General features: G+C 38.8%; 1 protein-coding gene across 11 annotated transcripts in view; it reads right to left on the bottom strand.

Annotated features, from left to right (window-relative positions):
- Positions 1-25303, bottom strand: part of TRIM2 (tripartite motif containing 2) — a 120983-nt gene that overhangs the window by 64957 nt on the left and 30723 nt on the right. For 2 of the 11 annotated variants that reach the window (XM_048847398.2, XM_048847404.2), the window contains exon 1: positions 3256-3646. The exons of 8 other annotated variants lie outside the window; for them this stretch is intronic. The gene's annotated coding sequence lies outside the window, so the exon portion shown is untranslated. Of the gene's footprint in view, positions 1-3255; positions 3647-14903; positions 14987-25303 lie in introns of those variants that run through there. One more of the 11 variants, XM_048847403.2, reaches the window with a different exon arrangement.

Raw genomic sequence — 25303 nt, 5'->3', positions numbered from 1 at the left:
CATTTCACGTCTCTATTATAAAGAGCATTTATCATAGTAAATGAAATTCTTAAAAGAAAAATATTCCTCAAGTCCATTGCTGCAGTTATTACTCAGGCAAAACTCTCACTATTTCAGTGGGAATTTTGGCTCATTAAAGATTGCAGGATCTTTGCAGCTAAAATGTTTAAGTGAATGCAGAGACTTAGTTATCGTCAAAGATCTTTCATCTGTCTGATCAATTACAGTTCTGAATCTCATTGTAAATCGAGTATTGTATACAGATCTCATCCTATCAACTTTAGGTTTAAGATATTAATCATCCAAAGAAACCATGGGCAAGAGTTTAAAAATAACTACATTTCCATTTAAAATGTTCAATACACATTTTGTCTAAAACACAGCAAGCCCAGATTACCGCCTACCACTTTGTGTCACTCTGCTGAAATGAATGGGTTTTCAAATGTGCAATTTAGGGCAGAATTTGGTCCAGTTAGGGTTTTTATTTTTATGGAAGGCTGTTTTTCTCTTCCCCCCACCTTTACGTATATTTTTAGGAGACAGACTATGGATTTCAGAAAAACCGATATATCAAGGGGTATACAGACTGAGAAGTTATTTCTAATTAAACAAGACAGACATGAGTGTCTTCACTCTACAAGCTTCTTTTTTTTTAAAAAAAGAACAAAAATATAGTGAGCACCTGTCACTGCATATAAGCAGACTGAAATAGCTCAACAACTTACAATCTTAGGCCTTGATCCTGCAAACACTTATGTATAAAATTTCATACATACCAGTAGTTCCATAGAATAGTTTAATGTGTGGGTGTTTGTGGGATTGGGGATTAAATCGCTGATCCGGCAACCCTTACTCATGCAAATATCCCACTGAGCCAAAATTCATCTTGAGTGTAATTCTACTAAGTCAATGGACTTATGCCAGGGTGGAATTTTACCCACTGACTACTAAAGGAGTAATCAAGGACTACTTGTTTAAGTAAGAGCTGCCTGTCTTAAATAACCCTCCTAGAAATTGGTTGAAGACTAATTTTATTTTGATTTATGGAGCAGCAGCACCACACAATGTTAACCTATATTTCAGGGTTATTTTAATTAAAGATCTAGCCAGAGTAACATTATATAATACCATCTTTTGATTGTCACATTTAGCCAAAAATTCTTTAACTCTTTTTATGTTTGAAGTTAAAAATTAAACTTCCAAATATCCTCATTGCAGAAAAGCCATTTGGCTGACATTTGGGTGCAACAGTCTACTGCTTTGTTTTACAGAACCTAGGAAATCTTTTCCCCTGTCTGTTAACGGCATTAGAGACACAAGGTAGGTGAGGCAATATCTTCAGGTCTGCTGAAGAAGAACACTGTGTGGCTCAAAAGCTTGTATCTTTCACAATCAGAAGTTGGTCCAATAAAAGATATTACCTCACCCAGCTTGTCCCTGTAATATCCTAGGTCCAACATGGCTACAACTACAATGCATTTTAATAGGGTTGCCAACTCTCCAGGATTGGCCTGTAGTCCCCAGGAATTAAAAATTAATTTTTAATTTAAGATTATGTTATGTGATGTAATCTCCAGGAATACAGCCAACCAAAATTGGTAACCCGACATGTTAATGGCATTATAATTTAGCTTCTCGAACAGGTGGAATAAGAATGGCCATCAATGTTTAAAATTAATGTAAGACCTTGGGAGTCTCCACATATAGCTCTACGGGGCGGGGGGGGGGGGGGAAGAGATCTGTAATATATGTCAATAAAGCTGAAGATGTGTGGACTATCACATCAAAATACATGAAAAACCCCACCCTGTGATCTTATGAGAAGAACCACTTTGGAAGCCCAGTTCATCTTAGCTAAACCAATTCCAGAATAAGAGCTCATAAAAAAGTAGTATTCTTTGTCACCCACCCAGTGCTCAAATATTAAATTTTGTCTTTCTTTTATCCTTCTGTTTGGAAATATGTATCAATTTTCACTCAAAATATCCTTTAAAGCACAAAGAAGGGGGGGAGGTGAAACCAGTTCTGTGTAATAGTGTAAAAAATCCCAACCCTAATAAGAGTACACAAATTCAGTAAGAAATATCAGCATGCAGCCCCACCCTTATGGAAAAGAACTCCCAGTAGAATTTCACAGCGATAAAACCCATTAGGGTTCTATAAGTCTATAAGACTTATTCTAAAAAACCTGCACAGTTTAATAGAGAATAATATTCTTCCTACAGTTTTTTTTTAAACCAGCCTTTAGACTTTCAATAGAGTCATACATTCCAAGATCAGAAGGCTCCACTGTGATTGTGTAGTCTGGCCTCCCATAGAACACAGGCCATATAACGTCCCAGAAATATTTCCTAGACCATATCTTTTAGAAAAACATCCAATCTTGATTTTAAAAATGGTCAGTGTTGGAGAATCCACCACGACTCTTAAATTGTTGCAATGGTTAGATATTCTCACATTAAGAATTTACATCTTATTCCCCCTATGCTTCTACAACAGGAATTTAATCATCTATGAAGTTCTATAAGATTGTACACACACAAAAAATAGAAAATTTATGATTGCTTATTAAATTCCATAGTTCTTTTTCATAAAAGGAGAGAACTCTCCTTCCTTGAAGACAGCGCTATCAAAGAACTCCACCCAGCCAGAACTGCAACTAGATTGACTGAAAGACTATCAGAACAAACCAAATCATTTGCTGTTTCCTTGTCTGCTACTTATCAATGATATATAAAACCTAGAAGGTCTATTCATGTATTCTGAATGAATAGGTTTCCAATAGCAACGTTTGCAATGGAACTGTCAGATACTCAGTTCGGAGGGGGGGGGGGGGGGGAGAAGGGGGGAAGAGAGTCTAAATGATGCTGCTTCAGAGATAGCATTACACATGGGTAAACTTCCAGCAACCAGATACTATGCCTGCCTGCCTGCCTACCTCCATAGGAATAAAATGAGGAATTCAATCCAGTAACAGCAGCAACTCCAAAATTAGTCTGTCTCAGAACACATAAGTAAATTAATCATCCTCAACATACAGAAACCTAGTACACTTGTGTAAAAAACTCACTTTTGCATTTCTCTCTCTCCCACTCTTGTAATCAGTTTGGTGCCACTGTTTAAAATATAGAGCAAGCATCTTCATTTACTACAGCATGCAGCATCATAAAGAACAAATAGGGTGCCAAAACAGAAGGAGTGACCTAATAGTAGTCACCAGGCATAACACTGAGCAAACGAACATTTCAGACCTACCCATCTTTGTAGATAAATAGCTTAATCAGAGCAGTGCTGCGTATAAGATCCTTTCTGGGATGGAGCTGCAGTTCCTCAGTAATCCAAACGAGCAAAACATTATTCTGGTAATATTTCAACTTTAAGAGCCTCAAGCATGAAACTGTTTAAGAATCCCTGACAGCACAGTCATTATTAGAGGCACAGCATATTTTTTGTTCTAGGTGGTGATGCTCCATTCCACGTAGAAGACAGGTGTGCAGAAAAATGGAAGAAATAAGAGGAGGCCCAGTGAAGTCATCATGAATTTTTTTTCCTCCCTTGGTTATTAACAAGTGGGAGACCCCTTCACGGTTCAAACCAATCAATCTTTATTTAGCATATCTTTCTCTCACTCAGCCTGTGTTGAAAGACTGCAGCAAACTGTGCAAGGGATTGTGGGATAGGGATGCAGCAGAGAGCTGCAATGAGATTCGCTGGGGTTTTTTTGTTTTTTTTTTCTTCCCTCTCTCTCTCTCTCCCCTTCCCTAGTCAGCAATCAGCTGTTTCAAGGCTCAGGCAGAGCCACTGAATTTGGTCACCAGAATGTTATTACAAGATTAGCAGGCAGAGACAGCTACCACCATGCATCTGCTGTGCTAATGCAGCTAAGAAATACATATGCAAATATCACTCAGATCAGAATAAGGATTTAATTTAGAGAGGGAGTGTGAATATTACAGAACATCAATTATCAGGACAGTCACTGCAGATAGAATGAAAGCACATTTATAAAGAAGATAAAAGCTTAAAGACTAATGCTCTTCACTCTGATTTTCCAGGCTTTAGAGCCGTATTAAAAATATATCTTCTTTACCCCAACTTTAAGATATGAGAGAAAAGTGTTGTGTGATTTCCCAGATGTATAAAGAACAAGAGAGTTTCTTAACAAAAAACAAACAAAACACACATCAAAATTGTACTTCTGGCACAAACCAACAGAAATTTCATGTGCCACAAACTGGGTATTTCATCTCACTCAGACACAATTATTCTCCTCATTATCATCTTAACAGCGAACAATGAAATCACAGCTGACAGTCTGCTGAGGGGTTTGTATTTTTTTTCTCCAATCACTCATGAAGAGTTGTGTCTCATCCCTTATTCCATTTACCTGTTAAAAACAAAAACAAAAAAAACCCACCACACCCTTTAAAAAAAACTTGCTTTCAGTTTTATGTCCTCAGGTGTGCAAAACAGGTCATTGATCCCATCAGAAGGATGTTGAGTACACAGAAACAACTGAAGTCAAGCAAAATAAAATTAGCATGGTCCTCTTATATAACAGCCATGATCTTTTTGCATACAAAGTAGTATTTGCTTTTCCCCCTTATGCTTTCTGGGACAAAAAAAGTAGAAATAGCATAATTTTTCTTGAAATGAGACATTCCAAATAATTGTTTTGACCTTATCAAAAAGTGTTTCATTTCAACTTTATAGTTTAGACTTATCACATAAATTATAGTATCACAATATAAAAGTCAAAGATAGTCTAAATGAGTAAATGAAATATTTCAACCTTATAGAAAGTAAATATTTGATAATTTCCTGTAAAAAATGTAGACAAAATCTATTTATTCCTACAGAATGCTTTGATTTTGTAGAATCAGCATTTTACAATAGAAAAGTGTTCCATCAGAAAACTTTTGACCACCTCTAGATCTAAGTTTTATCTTGACAAAATACTTTGAAATAAAGATACAGTTATAAAGTGCTCCAGATATTATTTAAACTACAGTTAATTTATGTTAGCCACACGGGTTTTGAACACAGCAAGATTCCAACATGGTTTCCCTGGCCAACATAGATGGGGCTGAAGCATGTTGTAAACCAGCTTATGAAGGGCCAGGGTTTTCAGCCCCTGGTATCAAATATGGCTCCTTCACTTCCCGCATCCAATGTTGAACTATGATTGAATCAGTTACATTTTTCAGTTTCAGCAGAATTCCTTATTCCCACACTAAGGAAATCCTGGGGACAGTTTCTGCCAGTTGAACAAAAAGCACATTTGAAACAAAAAGCATGTAAAAATTCATAACTAGCGCTCCCTGAGCTGAAACAGAAACATTCAGTCATATACATGCACACAAATATCATTTAGCTACCTGTCGTCACTTAGTTACTACTACAAGATTTATATGTACTGATATCGCCAGTATAAATACAGCTATTTACAATGTACAGTAATGACTATGCACCCCTGGAATCACAGCTGATACCACAACATACTGCATGGCTGAAGGAGGAGATTGCAAGAGAGTCACTGGGGTAATAATCACTCTCACTAGGAGCTATTAATGTGTCACCAACTCAAAATGAGAGTGTGTGTTAAAGTTCAGTTCTCTTATAATTCCCAGACGCTGCCAGCCAGCAATGATTTTACATTCTACAAATAATTCGTCTTTGAAAAAATTAAAATGTGGGGACAATACCGATGCAAGTGAAACAGAGCATGGCTGCAGCACTTTCCTTGACGCTTTTATTCTTGCATGTTTAATGTTTGACATGTAGGTTTCTTTTCCCTAGTGGAGAGGAAATGGATTTACAGTTCATTGAACAACCCTGCTGCCCAGCACACCAATTACTAGCAGGCTGCTTCAAATAGTTTTTTTTCCAATAAAATACTCTCCCTTGGGGACTTTCTGCACCCTCCTTTTGTGCTGTGCAGTTAGTGAAATTAGTTCTGAATAGAAAAATGCCACCTTCACTGTGTGAGGGAGGGGAAAATCCCCACTCTGCTATTACAACAAAAAGTGTCTGCTGTTATTTACTATTCTCCTTCTCTACTCCCTGCCCCCCACCCCTAAAATTCTCAATTCTTGTTCCCACTCCTGGAGATCCTATGAGCAAAAGAAAAAGAAAAAAAGAACAAACAAACAATGCTATCTGTCAAATCGAAGTGGGTCTAAATTTCTTCACTAATAATGTGAGTATGTATGAAAATACTCCGGATTCAGATTAGCTGATATTGTTCAACATCTATTGTTACACATGCCTTCAAAAGAGACCAACAAATGTTTTGTAAGTGGGTTGAAATGTTGGCTCAATTTACTGTAGCTTCTATAAGCACCTCTGCTGAAATGATCTTTTCTACAGCAATGGGAGTTAGGCACCCAGTGGGATTTTCAAAAGTGCCTAGGCACCTAAATACCTTTGAAATCTGTCCCTTTAGGACCTGCTTTTCAAAGGTGCTGAGCACCTGGAAGTTGAAGTAAGTGGGAGATGTAAATACTCAGTTCTTCTGATGATGGTCCCCACAGAGAGGATTAAACCTTTTAAAGAATCTACCTTCAGTCTTTCTATAAGCATCCCTCCTTATCCTCCCATCCCTATATACAAGCATACACCTGTGCCCCATTACTGTACCAGCCAAGGTGGGATTTGTCCTTAGTTTTTCCAGTTCTTCTTTCAGAAAGGGTGTAACATATTAAATTAATATTAGAGGGTTAGTCAAAGGTTCTTTATCAACCAAGACCACGCATTGCTCCTCACCCTGCTTCAATTCCTATTTATTTTGATTGGATTTTGTTGAACAAACATACCGTTCAGCAAGATCCAGTGTAGCATCCACTAATCACTACTTGTCATATGATCTCTGAACAAATTGAACTCATCAATACCTGCTAGTCCCTCCAGGATTGCCTCTTGCAACCATAATTACCTTCCAGCTATCAAAAACTGATCTAACATATGTCATAATCTAATTTACTTTTTAAAAAAGTATAAAAGCATCCCATTAAGTCCAAAGCAGATAATTTTACCTCTAAAATACTTTCCAATTATTGAAGTGATCTTGTGACTGGTTGAATCTGCTATTTTGTTGGATTGTTATAAAGTTCGTTTCACACAGTCAATATACTTGCTTAGCACTGTAGAAGAGATAAAGATATTCAAGGCCCGAAATTGTTTATAGTCTAAAAAGGGATTATAGCATTATTTCTGAGTGACATTGCTGATTTGAAACTGGAACACACGCATTTAACCTCCCTATGGTTGCCAAGCCTCCAGGATTGTCCTGGAGTCTCCAGGAAATTAAAGGTCAATCTCTAATTAAAGATTATGCCAGGTGATGAAACCTCCAGGAACAAGTCCAAGCAAAACTGACAACCCTACACCTCCTCCTGATGTCATATTGCATGATAGGGAGGTTCTATGCTGTCCAAGCAGAAGTCATGCTCTTAGAGTGGTACAGCAGGATTTGCAGGTGTGCAGATTTTAAATTCTGTCTGAAGATACTTCAGAAAGCTTCTTCCATGCATTCAAATGCACACAGAAAAGGATGTTCAAAACAAACAGGAATTTGACATCAACATACCAAAACAACAACAAAAAAAGGCAAATATGTTCATTAATGCTAAGAGTTCATCTGCAATTACTTAGTGTCAATGTACTTCATGAACCACTCTATTTAAAGTCATTTATTTACTACTTGTAATCTCTTCATGAGGTATCATGTTATTTTGTCACAGTCACAGAGAGGAGATTCCAATGAAAAAACAAAAAAAAACACACAAAAAACCCCACACATGAGAATTAGAACTACGGTATTTGAGAACCCAGTATACCAGACACACAGTTCTCTGGCAGCGTAGACAGGATGGAACCATATGTTCAATTATGCTACAGCTCTGCAAAATCCAAAGCTGAAGCATTTCATGGGCCCAGCTACACAATGGAGTCTTGTTTATAGTAGGGGCTTTTAGCAAAAAAAAAAATATCCCTAATCATGCTAGCATTGATTCAACAGTTCCAATGGCAGTCACAGAAAAACATCTGTAAGAGCATGTCTATTAGACCTACTTTTGAACTTCCCCAAAGGGAATATTCTGAGAAACTAAACATTCCTTAGGGTGGAAGTATCTAAAACAGAACCCATTTTTAAGCCATGTTCGGGGACTGCTGTATGCTGTTAGTAGGTAGTCTAAAATAGTGGTAATTGTAATGTAGATGGGAGAAAAGAAAAATAGATAAAGCAGCCTTGCATATTCCATAACAATAAAAATAGACTCTTTGGCCCAGATTTTAAAAAGGTATTTAGGCATTGTGACGCTCAGCACTGCAACATTTACTGATCTAGGAGCCTAAATCTCATTTTCAAAAGTGATTTAGGCACTTAGGAGCCTAAATTCCATTGGGATTTAGGGTCCTAAATGCCTACATAACTTTTGGAAATGAGACTTAGCGTATATCTACATTACAGCCACTACAGTGTTGCCACTGTATTGCCCTAATATAGATGTTTCCTTCATCGACGGAAGGGGTTTTTCCATCAATGGCATTAATCCACCTATCCAAAAGGTGGAGAGTAGGCTAACAGAAGAATTCTTCTGTCCATCTACCTACGTCTACACTGGAAGTGAGGTTGATCCAACTATAGCCATCAGGGCATGCACTTTTTCATAGCACTGAGCGACATAGCTTGGTCGATCTAATTTTTAAAGTATAGACCAGGCTCTTTAGGTGTTGCAACGATGAACACCATAAAGACTAAATACCTTTAAAAATCAAGGCCTTAAACCTTTGAAAGCAAAGTGTCAATTAAGCTACATTAAATGTTAATGGGTCAGAGATGGTCTCTCCAGTCTAAAACACTGAATCAAAAGTTAGACTTGAACAACAGGTGGCTGGTTCAAAGTACTAGAAAAATAAAGGAAACTGACTAGTGGCTGGTCTACACTAAAAAGTTATAGCAGCGTGGCGACATCTCTCGGGGTGGGAATTCTTCCATTGACCTAGCTACCAACTCTTGGGGAGGTGGAGTTACCTACGACGATTGGAGAACCCCTTCTGTCACAACAGTGTCTACAATGAAGCACTGCTGCAGCGTTTTAAGAGTAGACATAGCCTTGCTTTAACAACAGATTATCCTAAGTGGCAGAAGACCTCGTCACCCCACTGGAAAAGTGTAGAGAAAACAAGCCACAATACACTGAAAGAAATGTGACTCACAGCAAGATACAATAAATGGAAGTTAAAAATATAAAAAACAATCAGAAACCGGGGAAGCGAATCACCCCTCCTTGTGTGCAGCCTGAGTAAACACACTGTGCCAGAAATACAGCAAGGATGCAGGGCAGAATCCACCTTCCATCTAGTGGGCAGGCTGGATTTCAGCATAACCCCTCTGCAGCAGCTAGTCCAGCCCAAAAGATGAAATAGTGGCTGCTGTCCCCCCATATCTTTATGTGAGCTTTTGCCACCGAATCACCCAGTTCCCTCCTCCACAGTCCAGCGCCAGCGGCATCCTCCATGCCTGCCAATTCAGCACAGTCTCCTTCAAAAGTGCACAAAAATACCCCATATACCTTTCTTCTATGTGTGCCCATAAAGGGTCATTGTGGAGTCAAGTGGCACAGAAAGGTTTGGCCAGGCCCTCTATGCTGGATCAACTTTCACTGTAAACACACTAATGCATCCTGTGAGCATATGCACGGACATGTATGTGTGTAACCTGGGGGTGTTATATTGAGGAATAAACTCTGTCAGAGTAACCTTGGGAATGAAAATTACTAATGGCTTTTAAGAGAACTGGACACCCAGGACCTGCTTCCAATGGATAAAAACAGCCACAACTCTCACTTAAAAATCACTGAGTTTTGAATACTTAGCAGATGTCAGGATCAGAGACTATATCCACACCCACCACATTCACCAAGTTCATTCTACACTCTACCCTGATATAACGCGACCCAATATAATGCGGGTTCGCATACAATGTGGTAAAGCTCCAACATGCTGCTCTGAGCAGCGTGTTAAGGGTGTCGGGCCAGGCCAGGGCTGAGGGGTTGGATAAGGGGTAGAGGGTCTTGGGTCTTAGAGGGTCTTCTAGGTCTGGGCCTCACCTTTGGGGGCCCCGCAGTTCTAGAGTGGCCCGGCGGATTAGCGGTGGGCCGGGAGCAGCCCACTCCACTGCCCTCACCCCAGCCCCGTCACTGGGGGGAGGGGGCTTGAAGGAAGGGATCCCCTCAGCCCCCCCACACACACTTACCAGCAGCGGCGGAAGCGGAGCAACCTGGCCCCAGCCTGCTCCACTCCGCCAGCTCCCAGCCACGGAGCTCCGCTTCCCACCACAGGTGAGTGTGGGACTTTTCCCCAAACACCCCCCTCCCCCAGTCGGAGGGATCAGGGGACAGGGAGCAGGGGGGTTGGGGTCCTGGGGGTGATTAGGGACGGGGGTCTCTGGAGGGGGTGGTCAGGGAACAAGGAACGGGGGGGGCCAAAGCAAGTTTGATATAACGCCGTCTCACCTATAATGCAGTGAAATTTTTTTTGTCTCCCGAGGACTGCGTTATATCAGGGTAGAGGTGTATTTGATCTAACATTATCCATCTTCAGCACATCCAAAGCGGGAAACACATAAGAATTTAATTTTGTACAGCTCAACAGGCCTTTCTAGGCAAGCAGGGGTGTTTTATTTTATTCCCTTTTCTTTCCTGTTTATTATGGGGAAAGGCTGACACTTCATTAACCAGAACAATAGATCAGAACAAGTGTTTCCCATAACTTATGAAGTACCAGCTTCACCTGCAGAAATGCATAAATTCCCAAAGCTCATTTATAAAATTAATGGCCGGCCTGCCTCACTATGGCCATATTAGTATGCTGGTTGCTTGTCTGCGAACCCAAGATCCTGTGTGGCACTGAACTCACAGACAACTAAAGTTAGATCCTCTCTGTCTCTGGGCCACTCACAAGCAAAAGCATAGACATGGTCAGATACTGACATGGGATAGATCTCACATAAGAATTACACATTTTCAAGTGCATCTGACTTCCAAGCAGACATTACTTATGAGTATTGATTGGAGTGAGGAAAAATAAGGGGGAAAAAATCCCTGACTGTATATGGCCTATGGTATGAATATGATTCCTTAGAAATAAACAATCTTCTATTACATATCAACTCACTTTGAGGTTCTGTATTATGCAGAAAATCACGTTATCCTTGCTAATGACTGTGGGACCCATTGCTAAAGATTAAATTTTGTGAATGAGTGAGGAATTTTTTTTTAAAAAAAGACTCAAAAAAAACAGTGATAGTGCATGACAAAATGTATATTGAACATTTCATTTCACAATCAGTTTGGCTCTAATTTCAGATAGTTCATAGCACAATAGCAAATCTACTAGAATATATTTGATAAAAATAATGAACACTACAAAACTTCAGCTCTTTGCTACAAAATCTGTTGCGAAGTGGAGAAAGATTACTGATTTCCATGTGTGTGCATGATGGATGAGTTTTGCAAAGTAGAAGAATACAAATTACTGAGGCTCTACTATATAGGTGCAGTTACTTGGATTCTAAATAGCAAATGAGGTTTGTGGCTAAAAAAAATTTAAAAAGCTTTGAGAATTTATGTCTAGTGTGAGCTAATCCAATAAAGATTTTCACCATCACTTCCATCACTGCATGTGGGGATCAGGAGAGAGAGTTGCAAACATTTCACAAGTAATACTTCCATTTCTATCAAACATCACCGTGCCCCGTCCTGCACAAATGTACGCTTCTCTGAGGCAACTTTATCCTAGCTGTGAAACTGCTGAAGGGAAAAGTATAGTTCTCCATTCCTGATTTGTCATTACTAAAGGTAGTATTAGTAACCACACTTACTAGAATGTGAATGTCATCATGCTGTTTTCTGTCAGAGCACCTGTAGATTAAACAGTTCTCAAAATACCAAGTTTTGGCACTTAGAGGCACCTGCCATGTATATCTGCACTTTGGGGAGTTTGGTATTCCACAAAGCATGTTAAATTCTCTAACAATAAATACTGTGGCCCAAATTATTCAAGGGGTCAAACAGTGCAGGGGATTAGGTACAGCAAGGAGGAGTACATTAGAGAGACAGACAACTGTACTTTTAAAATCAGGACTTTGGTTTTTGCCAAAATATTTTAGGAGTGGAATGTTTATAATACACCACCATCTTTCTTTATGTCAATTGTATTGCATAATAATCCTAAACATTCACAACTAACTTTGTTCGTTTGTTTTTTGAGTATGCAGACAAAGTCTGGGAGCATACTTGCATATGAATATTTCCATATTACTCACAGATAAGTAGGTCAGAGTAACTCAGCCCAAAGCCACCATTCTTTTCTGCTTAAATCAACTACTATGCAGTGGTACAGCATAATTTCAAGCTTTTGATTAAAAAATTAGTTCCACTAATCCTTGACAGACAATGAAACAAGCACTGTATAAACATTTGCAAAGATTAAAGACTCACACTACATTCTGTTAAATCATCCTGCACATGTCACCTCTTTTGGGTCAACTGACATGTTCAATCACTGAAGGAAAACACTGTCTACAAAGCACACTAGCCAGCAACGACTGTAGCCCTCAGAACTAATTAAAAAGAATGGATTCTTATTCCAAACTTCCAGGATGAAAAGAAACAAATCAAGAAGCACATCTTTTGATATAAAGTAAATAGCTAGATATAGACCCCCCCCCCAAAAAAAGAGAGAAAGCCACCCAGAAATAAAGCAATCATATGCATGTTTACGCAGACTAACAACACTCGGCCAAATAAATCTATACCAAGAAATCAGACAGTTTGCTGAACTTCTATAGTATGTATTTAAAAATGAGCTGAGAAGAAAATAATTCCATCCATTCCATTGTTTACGGTGGATCCTCATTGCAAAATATGTATAATTTAAAGAACTATGAATTTAAGAAAATATGTACAATTTATCCACTGTCATGTACAATAACTCATCTGACATTATGCCAAGAAAGTGAAAACATTAAGAATGAAAAAGCCCTTTTGCATATAGGCAAAAAGGTAAGAGAAGACTGTGACAAGCATTCCACTCTACTCATTCTTTTAAGAGAAACTGTATTTTTATATTTCCAATTTGTATGAATGACCTCTAATATCGTATGCACCTCTCCTTCATACTCTCTTTAATCTACCATACATTATTGTCTTTTAGGGCCCAATTTATTCAAACTGATTTGTTTAGTAATATTTCTAATCACAGATAGCAGCTATTAAATTTTTTTAAAAAAGCTTTTTCCCCCATTTCATTTATAAATCATTTGTTTTCTTCTAATGACCAGAACATATTCCGAAAGTTAGTTATCTAGTAGTTCTTGCTAGCTGATGTTAAACAGTATATAGCAGTTTGTTTGTAAACTAACTTAGTAGTCTAGCTGGCATTTTCGAACCTGGGTTTATTTTTATGTCTGTATTAACTAGATCACCATGTAGAGCAGCAAGTGCCAGAATACATACTGTTAACATTTTTCACGTCTGAGATTAGTCGCCCTCTTAAATTAGCTGCACTTCATTTAACTTTACTATTGCTAACTAGCACTAAAACAGATACAGCTGATCACTGCTCATCCATCCACCTTTGTATTCATCACATCATCTAGTCTAGGTTTTTAGAACTACAACTCTTCCTTTTTATTTGGCATCCATTCAGGAGCTGTTGCTCCAGCTTCCTGGGTGACCTACTGGTGAACAGGCAAGCTGCCCAGCTCCCCTAGCTGGCTGGATCCCTGTCTCTCAGACATGAGATATTCTACTATGATGTGGCAGGTCATGTTATTTATTTTTATATTTACCTTATTTTTATAATATAACAATTCCCATAAGAAATGACCAGTTACCAAGTCAATCATCAATTACAAACGACCACTAATGACAGTTACCAATGAAGAAACGAAGTACCAATTACCGAACTAATTATAATAGAAATCACTAATTTCAATAGTGATTACTCATTGCCAGCTAAAACTATAAAATTGGTGACTGGCATTCTATTTTATAGATTATAATTGCAAAGTAATTAAATACCAATTTTAAAAATAGAAACATTTAGACAATTGTATTATGTCATATCATAATATAATACGATATGACATGATTTGCCAGGTCATGACAGAATAAGATTAAAATACTTTGACTTTTATAGTCTATTGCTTTAGAATTTATAATATAACAAAAGGTCAATAACTTTGCAATGGAACAATTTCAACCTTTTTGGGGGGGGGAGGGGGGGATAATATTACAAGTTGGATTGAAAAAGGGAATAGTGTTGATGTAACACATTTAGACTCCTGTAAGGCATTAATGACATATTAATTAAAAGACTGGAATGATACAAAATTCACATGGCTCATATTAAGTGTGTAATGGATAGTTCTCAAAATGTAATTGTAAATCAAGAATCATCATTGAGTAGGTATGTTTTTTGTTGGTCCCACATGGATCAGTTCTTGGACCTACATTATTTAACATTTTTATCAATGATCTGAAAGAAAACATAAAATTGTCTCTGATAAAGCTTCCAGATGACATAAAAATTGAGGGAGTGGTAAATAATGAAGACGACAGGTCACCAGTACAGAGTGATCTGGATCACTTGGTAACCTGAGTGCAAGCAAACATAATGTATTTTAATACAGCTAAATGTATATACGTCTAGGAACAAAGGACTTGGGCCACACTTACAGGATGGGAAATGCTATCCAGGGAAACAGTGACTCTGAAAAAGATTTGGGGTTTGAGGTGGATGCTCCCAGTACAACACCATGGTCAAAAAGGCTAATGTGATCCTTGGATGCATAAACAGGGGAATCTTAATTTGGCGTTGACAGGTTATTTTACCTCTGTATCTGGCACTGATGCAACCACTTCTGGAATACTGTTGCCAGTTTTGCTGCCCACGATTCAAGAAGGATGTTGATACACTGGAGTGGGTAAGAGTGGAGCCATAAGAATGATTAAAGGATTAGAAAAATCTGCCTTACAGCGATAAACTCAAGGAGCTCAATCTATTTAGCTTAAAGAGAGAGATAAGAGAGAGACTGTGATCACAGTCTATCAGTACCTACACAAGCATCAAATATTTGCTAATGGACTCTTCAGTCTAGCAGAGAAAGATATACCACCACCCAATGGCTGGAAGTTGAAGCTAGACAAATTCAGACTTGGAAATAAGGCACAAATTTTTAACGGTGAGGGTAATTAATCATTGGAACAATTTACCAAATGTTATGGTTGAGTGTCCATCACTTGCAATTTTTAAATCAAGACTATGTGTGTTTCTAAAAGGCTCTAATTCAAAATGAATTATTCTGGGGAAGTTGAAAGAAAAGGAGTACTTGTGGCACCTTAGAGACTAACCAATTAGTTCTATCGCCTGTTTTATACAGGAGTCAGACTAGATGATCACAATGATCCCTTCTGGCCCTGAAATCTATGAAAATAATTCAGTAAGTCTGAAAAAAAATGTTTCTAATTTTTCTTAAAGGAAATTGCAGAATGAAATTCTGCGGGAAATTTTTATTTTTTTTGTTCCAGTTCATTATGAAACCATTTGAAATTTTAGAATTTCCTGCAGAACAGGATTTCCAGGTACTGACCACCTCTAAGTATATATAACTAGAACCTCAGCATCACAGTTTCATAGCTATATACACCAGTTCACTGATTAAATGCCTCTCCACTCCATGTATGGCTTGTCTAAAATAAACAAAAAGAAAAGGAGTACTTGTGGCACCTTAGAGACTAACAAATTTATTTGACCATAAGCTTTCGTGAGCTACAGCTCACTTCATTGGATGCTGTAGCCCACAAAAGCTTATGTTAAAATACATTTGTTAGTCTCTAAGGTGCCACAAGTACTCCTTTTCTTTTTGCGAATACAGACTAACACGGCTGCTACTCTGAAACCTAGAATAAACAGGTTGCCTCAACTCTAACTAAAGAAGCATAAGTAAACATTGTTAATTCAACATATTAAGTATTACATGATAAAAATTAAAGCACATGGAAGGCTTTAAATAGCATACCATCCACTTTTATGTGTTAGAAATTTGTATTTAGCTGACCTATTTTCCCTTCATTATACATCATTTTTCTTAGAATCCTGAAAGTGAACTTTCATTCCTTTTTTATTTTTCTTCCCTTTAGCAAACATCGATCTTATTCCAGTGATTCTATAGAACAAACCATCATGTCTTCATGTTTCTTGCTTCCTTGTCTATGCATAAGTATCGTTAATAACGCAATAGGAATATGCACATCACTTTGAGATCTAGTAATGAAAAGTGCTTTACAAGAGCTTGGTATTATTAGGACTTTATCTGGAAATAGTACATCTAATTTCTGCTAACGGGCCAGCAAAGCATAAAAAACTAGAATTTAGAGTCCATATGTAGATCCACCAATATTAGTGGCTATTTGCATTTATTATTGAGAGCTTCATGTTCCCTAAAACAAATATTTAAACCAGAAGAACTAATCCCAACCACAAAATAATCATTTTAAAGGTAAATTAAGTTCTGGGCCCTAATTACTCTATGTCCCTTTTTACTGCTCTGAGAAATCTGTATAATTTTGCCGCTGTACATACATAAGCAAATAGTGCTAATCAGCTATATTAATTTCCCAAGGTCAGGCATATTTTATTTTGAAGAACTGATATACTTGGTAAATGATTACGTACAGTCCTTTTAAATTAGGCTCAAGGACAAATCCTAATTTACCATACCAAGCATTTGTTTTTGTGCAAATAGTCCATGTGTTGAGCCATAATACAGCATGTTTACACAAAACAGTGTATGTTTGAAGTCCCATGCAGCTGGACAAATTTCAGCTTTCATATGGGAACACATGACACTGTTCTCAGAGTTAGGACACCCTGAACTTAGGTAGTTCATTTTACTCATTATTTCCCACGAAGGAATCAGTAATAACAGAAATATATTTACATAAACTGCTGAGTCATAAATTTGTTATGAATTAGCAACATTTCATCATCAGGCAAGGACATACCCAGTATGTCTCTGCGATAATTTTAAGCACTGATCATCTAGAACAATCCCATCTTCTTCAAGCTAAAAATCAGATCACTAGATTAGGACTATCTCCTGCCCCTATATCTGGAATATCCCCAGACAGCTTGGCCAGGTTCTCCCCGGTAAGACCAAAACCTACAACCCATTTTTCCTACCAGATCTGCTTGGTAGGCAACCAGACAACCAGGGGTTAAATGGCTGGGAATCAAACAAGATTAAGCCTTAGAAAGGGGAGAGGAGCATTATGGTTTGTTTGTGTCTTTGTTGGTGCCTTCAAAAATTTTAGTACTAAAAAAAGTGAAGCCTTCACTCCAGTCTGCTCAAGTTACTGTTCCCCATCACTGTTGTCTATAAAACCATGCAACCAGCCTGCAAACACATAACTATATAGTGTATTAACTGAACAAGTTAAAAATACATGCACAAAAACTACAGCAAGTGCTGTTTAGAGCAGAAAAATTAGTAATTTTTTGGCATTTAAGAATTTGATTTTCAAAGTTATGCACACGCAGCTGTGCGCAGCAAAATTCACACAGCATTCACAGCTAGGCAACATGCACAAATGGCTAGTACACCAGAAAAGCAGGCCCTAACTGAAAACTGTTTAATGTCAAAAAGAAAAGGAGTACTTGTGGCACCTTAGAGACTAACCAATTTAGCTCACAAAAGCTTATGCTCAAATAAATTGGTTAGTCTCTAAGGTGCCACAAGTCCTCCTTTTCTTTTTGCGAATACAGACTAACATGGCTACTACTCTGAAACCTGTTTAATGTCAGTTAACTATAAGCTATCTGAATTTCACTGAATGCAATATGGTTGGTTCATGGAAAAGAATTTCCATTTAAAAAAAGTTGATATTTAGAACAAAACTATTTATCCACCACCAATACTCATCGGTAAATGAGTGCAGGATACATAGATATAGCATCAAATATCACGGTTTAAAAATTCCATTTAGAAACAGCTGTGAGGACCACCCATAACATAGGCCAGAACCAGACAGAAGAATGCAGGGGGTTTTGTCATAAACCCCAAGCTTGCTGAAGTTGATGAAAAGGTTTGCTGGGGTTCAATGAACACTTCAGGGGGTTTGGACTAGGCCTGAATCAAACAATTTTTTTTTGGCCAATCATCCATATGCTCCCGGAAAACAGGACCTGCCATTCTTTTTATCTTTAGCTGTCCTCTAGCTTCGTGCACAAATTCAGACGGATGTCTACTCCAGCATCTCCCAAATGTATTCAACAATAGCTGGATGCTCTCTTCTCAGCGTTCCCAACCCCAGGAATTTAAAAAACAAAAACAAAAAAACAACAACATGAATTAGTCTCCCCACCAAAAAACCCCACAAGACTGGCTTAAAAATAATGGCGGTTAAAAAAAAAATCATAATACATTTTGGGTTCTTTTCATTTGCCTCTGATTTTTTAAGACTTTAGGGTTAATGTTTTCAAGCTCTTCCCCACAACCAGGAGGGTTAGAAGCTTTCATTTAAAAAATAAATAAAGTTGAGATTCCCATACAAATCACTTGACTCCAGGAACTGGGACTTTAAGAAAAATGCCAACTATTATGAAACCCATGATAAAATTATGAGAGATGGCAACACTGCCTTCTCAGCTCTTCAAGGGATTACCCAAAAGGCATCCCACTGCCCTCAAATTCCACATTCCAGAATCTTCAGTGGGAGAGGAAAGGAACCCGCTCCCCTCCCCTTTCTTTAGAAGCAGGATCTGGAAAGGCTCCAACAATGCCCACTACATCTCCCCCTGTACTCCTATAGGGCATCCCCCAGCCCTACAGATCCCTTATTTATTTAGTTACTATGTTATATCTTCACTTCAGTCTTCTGATTTGCCCACAGAAAGTTCAGTATGGTTTTGTACATAGCTTTTGCCTGCGGCGCCTGTTGAAAGTTTGACCTCAAAGCTATGGCTTTCCTTGTTTCACAGGCTGATATTGGAGCATATTACAAGGTTAAAAGGTTTGGCAGCAGGGGGTTGGGTTATTTGTTTGTTTTGTATTGGGAAGCATCAGATTCAAGGGTACGGTATCTAAAATTCTGGGCCTTATCAATTTCATATGACCTTGGTCTCTCTTATATTTAACCACAAATTGTCTGAAGCTCCTTGTGCACTGTATGAGCAAGAGAAATAATAAAAATTAACCCCAATCCATCAGTATCAGCAGACAAGCAGCAGTTAATACCTTGCCATCAGAAACTAGTCTGAGTCTGTATGAAGAACAATTCGGTAAGGCAATCGAATTTAGTTCCAAGCTTCCAAGGGTTAAATAACAATGGGGGAGAGGAGAACTATTTTAAAAATTCCTAAGCGTACCTTGACTCTGCAGATTTGACAGGACAATATCATGTTCTTTTGTTGAATAAATGGCTTTGCATTTGTTTCACATGCAAGCTCCTGGGCTTTGCTTCAGTTTTTTTTTCTTTTAACATTAAGTAGCAGAAAATATTTGTTTGCCTTGTCATGTCCTGTCCTGTTTATGCAGCATCACACAATCTCCCTTTGAAAAGCTCACTCTTCCAGCACTCGACACACAGAGTTGATCAAAACATTCGCTGTTGTCTTTTTGCCAAGTCCCAAACAGTTTCTGCACAAATGCAGCAAAGGTTCCGCCAGGAAGGATAACAGCACCTAACCTTCGAAAATCATATTGACATGCCCATCAACAAAAGGGGTGTCAAACTGCCAATACTTAACTGTCTACAATGCCCAAAATGAGAAGAAACAACACAAGCTGATTCCCTCTTTCTCACTCACACAGCAGAATCCCTGACAGAAATCACAGCAACCAAGAGTGGATTTTCACCACTTCCAGAAAATACCCGAGTGTAAATTAAACACAAGGATAGTAGCAAACAATTGTGAAAGAATTTACAGTATTTAGAAAGACAATAGGAGAGGGCTGTTGCTACCTCTCCCTTTTTTTAAATGGCTGTCAGCTGAGCAGGAAACCACAGGAAGGGCTTTTAGTTTCCCTCTCCCTCCTCACTTCATTTACTCCTGTAGCTCTGCAGTCGGAAGAGATCTGAAAATTAAAACTTCAGCCCCTTGTATTTCCAAATGGTATGTCTGATTCTCTTTGGGGCCATGTCAGTGACGTAATCAAAATAAACAAAGGAAAAACAATCTAGCTTGAGCTTGAATCTTCTTAACCCAGGATTTTCTGTCAAAGCTGTTCTTATGTCAGTCGCTTTCACTTCCAGAGCATTAAGTCATCTGTTTTTCATAAGCTGAAAATTGCTGCTAAAGCTGGATGGAATACACTGCCTGCCTTGCTTGCATTCTCCAAGCACTGGCCTCCTCAACTAATCCAAGGTACAAAGACTGAAAAGCAACAGCCAGCTTCGTGCCCTGCTCCAAAATGGTCTCATGAGTGCAGAGGACTAAATGTTCCTATAGGCATTCTCCAAAAGCAGACCAATGCCATCATGAATGAATTTATAAGGCATTGGTCCATTTTCACTTCTGCAGCAGTAAACTAATCTCCCAGCCCCATCAACAAACACAAGCAGCACTTCCAGAGAAAAAAATTGTAGACTGCTGACTGCGACTGATTGGCAATTTGGAAAAATAGCTCATTATTTACAAATGGGGAAGTGACTAGCGATCTACTCACATCCTTTAAATGTTTGGGGGTCAACCTGGAGGTCTTTCTTGGTCAGGCAAACTCTCCCTGAAGTCTATGGAGGAACCCTAGGATTTACCCAGCCTAATAATTGCTAGCTGCTGGGCTCTCTCTCGCTTACCGAAAGGCAACAAACAAGTAAAATTTTGAAAAGCACCTAAATCCTGTTCAAAGTCAATAGAAGCCTGAGTCACTTATGCATTTTTCAAAAATTTACCCCATATCTTCAATCCTTCAAGGTTCAGTTACTATAAATGTCCGAGAGTTTGAGTACTTAACATTTTTCTGATACTTCAGGGCCTACATACAATCTGCAAAAGATTTTTAATGGATTTCTGCTACTCTATGATGGATAAAGAAGGCTTCAAAGTGGAATAGTTGCTTTTAATTTAGGTGGGGTTTTCCCCTTGCTAGTTTTCTAACTTAGAAATATTAGGAGTGTACAGTCTGGTCTAGTTTTTCCTGGAAGACCTGAAAAAGTTATTAGAGAATGTGTATTAGGAGTATTCAGACCCTAATTAAAGGGCAAGTGTTAAAACCTTTAAAAGAAGCATCCTTCTTCCAAATCATCAATTAGACATTGCAAGTAAAAAAAAAACACTTTACACAGTCTGCCTAAAAATTCCTTCCCCTCCCCTTTGCTCAACTTTCCATCTTTTGTGATGTTATAATTACACTAGCCATCATGGACTTTTCTAATATAGATGAGGCATTGCCTGATTTTTGTTGTTGTGTTTTGGATTTGATGGATTTCTAGTGTTTTTTTTTTAAAACACACACACACACCATCGTCAGGGAAAACAAGCAATCAAAAAGAGCACAAGCCCATTTCCCTTTCCCCACCCGTTTTCCCCTTAAAAATAAAAAAATCCACCTTTAAATGCATTTCATTTTAAAAAAAAACACAAAACACAGCCCCCACAAAACAAAGTCTCCTTTAAATGTATTGCAATTAAAAAAACAACAACTAAAACCTTACCATATCCCAATATGCTGACAACACGTGTACCAACCATGTGTACAAAATGTAGAAGAGGCTCTGACTGGATTTTAGCTTTTCCTCTTTTAGCTCAGTTCTCCCTACAATTTAAGCTATAAATGAGAACACACTTTTAATGCCCCTGCCATAAACGGAGCTTAAAAAGGCTTTTTTGGGAGGGGTACAGTTGAAAAGTGGTTAGTCTTTTACATAAATAAAAGTAAATGGGGATAGTTGGCAGCTCTGAGTCATCCCATCGCTGACTAGAGAATGAATGGAATAAAGTGACTAATTTAAGTTCTCAGCATGGATTTTTTTGGTGCAGTCAAAAGCCCTGATCCTGCTGTAGTGATCTGTAGGCCAGAAAGGGTTTCATTTTATATGTAGAAGATGAAGTACTCCTTTCAGCATGACTTGCTGGGCAAGACAGGCCGTCTTCCTGGTTGTCATGGTACAGGGCAAGTTCAGTGATTGTTACTTTCAGTGATTTTCCTTTTTATGGTCTCACAAACTTTCATTGACATTTACAGTGTTATTGTAGCTGCATTGGGCCTAGGATACAAGAGACACAAGGTGGGAGAGGTAATGTTATCCAATAAGAGATATAAAAGATATTACTTTACCGACCTTGTTTCTCAAACTTTCATTGAGATATTAAAGTGAATGCAATCAACCCTTTCAGTCTGAGGCTGCAGTGTTAGCTGAGATTTTTTTTTTTCCCTTCCAAGGAAGATTGGGAAAATAAAGCTAGTTTAGGCTTTTTTCAAGATTAAGAAATACCTATTATGTGTGTTCTCTTAAAGGAAGACTCCAGTGTGTTTACATTAAAGGCTGTCTAGATAGAGAACTATGATGAAAGATTGCTGCATTAATATTCAAAACCAGAAAATATTGGTTTAGAAAAACTTTTTGAATCCCAAGTGTCTGTGAATAGCTCTTACTTTACTGCTTGGAGGCCACCATTCTTATGGGGAAAAATAGTGCTTCTCTCATTTCCTTCCCTTCTCCCCAGAACTCTATTATCACACACATTGACTACCCAGCATGCAACATTGCATAGGCCCTGCATGGTTAGGTCAACATAAGCTGCCTTTCATCCACCTAACTGTGGAAGCATCTTCACTTAAATTTGGTTCCCACCAACATAAGTGCCTCTATATTCCAATTTAGTAACACCACTGCCCCGAGTGGTGTAGAGACATGGTCAACGTTTTCAGGTTGATGCAGTGTCAATGGAGACACTGCATTGCTCACATGGACTATTACTGGATTCCAGGAGCCATCCCACTGTGCCCAACACTGACAATACAATTGATACAAACATTCTTGAGGAGGACGTGTACCACCGACACAAGGAGCCTAGGGTGCACACAAGTGTGGCAGTATGCGGACTTAAGTTACCTTGACATAATTTTGTAGCCTATGTCTACTATGGCTATGTAGACATGGCCATAGTTTCTCTCTACCCCACCCAGGCCTAAGTCAACCATTGGTGAACCTCTCGCCTCCAGACTGATCTTGGATTATATCTACTCCCCACCTGTACCTCTTCTCTGTACACTGCTGTGTAAGGTTGCCAACTGTCTAATCACACAAACCCAAACACACTTGCCCCGCCCCCTTCCCTGCCCCTGGTCCAAGGCCCCACCCCGCTCACTCTCTCTCCCCCACCCTCACTTACTTTCACTGGGCTGGGGCAGGGGCATGGAAGGGGCTGTGGGCTCTGGACCCCCTGCATCCTCTGGGGCCTCAGGGACATGCCAGCTACTTCTAGAAGTGGCACAGGGCCAGAGCAAGCAGGGAGCCTGCCTTAGCCTTGCTGCACCGCTGGCTTTCAGCGCCTAAAATCTCTCAGTTTGGCTTCAGTAGCCTCCAGGAGACAGGGTGTGATTCCGGGAGACTCCCAGTGAAATCGGGAGGGTTGGCAACCCTATGCTATGCTATAGGCTTGCTGCCTCGTTTCCCACTCCCTCTCTCCTCCTCCAAAGTGTCTAGGCCTTCCTTGAAAGCTCCCATCCCACCTCACTTTCTTCTGCTATCAAGTATCCATTTCCTTACTAGAGCAGCCTTGGCTCTTTCCTCTCCAACATGCTTTTCTTTCTGTTTTCTGGAGGAATTAGATGGGAAATGTTTACTAATGCACTGGTAGGAGAGAATTAGTTGTGGAAAGTTACATACAGGGAAACCTGAAGTATAAATAAAAGACCAGATGAGTAAGATGAATCTGAGAGAAACCATTTTCTTCCTGCCAGAATAATGGCATTTTACATACATTACATTTTATCCTTTAAATTGGCCTTCTCATAGTTAGCAAAGAAAAACAATTCTTTGCATAGCACAATGGTGCTCACTAGAATAGGCCGAATACTTTAAGACTTTATTTGCTAACTTTACTTTATTAAAGTAAAACCTGTGAATTCACCTCAGTGTCCCTGATGCTTTTTATTTTTCCACAGACTTTCAATTTTTTATTTGAAAGAGTAGTCACAGAAAGTTAAACAAATATTCACATTCAATTCAGAGGCTGAAATTTGTTCACAAATTATTTGTTGAATACTATTCAGTAATTGACAATCAGGGGTTCTTCCATCACTGTAGTAAGGATTTCCATTGACCTAGTGATGTCTACACAATGGCTTAGGTCAGCTTAATTACATTGCACAGGATGTGCAATGTTTCACAGCCCTGAGCCAGGTAGTTAAGCCAACCTAACTTTGTAGTGTAGATCAGCCCTAGGGTTGAGTTACCAAAACAAAAGTGAAAGAATTGGAACAGTACATTGCAGAAGATATTATATTATCTTGGAGTTACACATTGCAGTCCTCTCTCAGTCTGTAAGCAGCCAGTAGTCCTGTTGATTTTGACAGGATTTTTTTTTCCTGAATAAGGCCTGCAGAATTTCAGCCCATGAGATTACTGAGACATTCTTTAACATTTGACTAACACCTAGAGAACCTGGGCAATCAGGTTTGATCTGTGTGTTTTCAGGTTCTGGGAGCCTCCGCACAGAAGGAAAGGAGTACTTGGGGCACTTTAGAGACTAACCAATTTATCTGAGCATAAGCTTTCGTGAGCTACAACTCACTTCATCCAATGAAGTGAGCTGTAGCTCACAAAAGCTTATGCTCAAATAAATTGGTTATTCTCTAGGTGCCACAAGTACTCCTTTTCTTTTTGCGAATACAGACGAACATGGCTGCTGCTCTGAAACCTGTCATTCAGCACAGAAGGGAGCCCCATAGCTATTTGATTTCATGGAGCAAATAATAGCATGAGTCTTACAACTTAATGGGCATTATACAGCCTGTGTTTCTCAAATATCCACACAGGGAAATAACGGTAACAAGGGGGAAAACCTGAAAGCAGGTTTGATAATTCTTTCAGACATTAGGAACCAGGACAGAATTCAGAGAGCTGGCTGCTCAATTAAGGACATTTTTTTCTAGAAGATTAAATTGCTGCTTTCCCCTGACCTCTGACCCAGCTCCCAGGCAAAGAGGAAGGAGATGGTAATATTTTAAAGCTCCTTTCTGGATGAAGGAGCAAAGGCATCCATAAAATTTCCTGCCTAGTTTAAA

The sequence above is a fragment of the Caretta caretta genome, chromosome 4 (assembly GCF_965140235.1).
Source record: "Caretta caretta isolate rCarCar2 chromosome 4, rCarCar1.hap1, whole genome shotgun sequence".
NCBI classification, from domain to species: Eukaryota; Metazoa; Chordata; order Testudines; family Cheloniidae; genus Caretta; species Caretta caretta.
This window is presented reverse-complemented; position numbering and strand designations above follow the sequence as displayed.